A 943-nucleotide genomic window follows, 5' to 3' on the forward strand; every position below is an offset into this window, starting at 1 on the left:
AGGGTTTTTTTATATGGTGTAAAATACTAGAATATTACCATATAATGCTGTTATTAAAAATGTTCACAGAAAAACTGAACTGTGGTACAATTATTCTAGTACAGCTTCTTCCGTTCTCAGAAATAAAAATCTCAAGCTGTATTGCTGCTATGATCTCTGCAGTCTAGCTAGACACATTCAATTAAAAATTTTATTAAAATCTAAAACAATGAAGGAAATGTATTAAGAAAGCATTCTTTCAGCATTTTATGTGTTATTCTGTTTTCAGGTGGCTACTGTGGATAAACACCAAATCCTGACGTTCCAGTGATAAAAGAGGATAATTTCACACTGAGTTGGTTGTTTAGTGTAGAGAATAAGAACACGCCAGAGAGGATAGTACTTATTAAAGCTCAATATAGAGACAGGGGCATTATTAGCTCTGGCGTATGTCTTTTGGTAGCCATGGGTGCAACGGATGTTTTCCTCACACGTGATGTTGCCTTTATCTGAAAAAGAACACAGATATCTCCTACGTATGTCTCATTCTCATCTCATTATCTCTAGCCGCTTTATCCTGTTCTACAGGGTCGCAGGCAAGCTGGAGCCTATCCCAGCTGACTACGGGCGAAAGGCGGGGTACACCCTGGACAAGTCACCAGGTCATCACAGGGCTTCCTACGTATGTCTGGTGTTTATTCAACAAGTAATGCAAACTGAAGTGCTATTAAACATAGTACAGTAAGTACCTACAGACCACATTAATACCTCCAGCTTCAAGATAAATACAACTTTATTTACTATAGGCAACACTTGATACTTAACGTTATTACTGTAGCATGTAAGAATTCAAACAGCCTTTAAAGAAACGCTAATAATAATACTAATGCTTCACAATAATGAATTCAGTTGTTATTTTGTATTAATTTTATTGCTATTAATTTATTAATTTATATACAGTTTT

The sequence above is a fragment of the Neoarius graeffei genome, chromosome 5, assembly GCF_027579695.1.
Source record: "Neoarius graeffei isolate fNeoGra1 chromosome 5, fNeoGra1.pri, whole genome shotgun sequence".
Classification (NCBI taxonomy): Eukaryota; Metazoa; Chordata; class Actinopteri; order Siluriformes; family Ariidae; genus Neoarius; species Neoarius graeffei.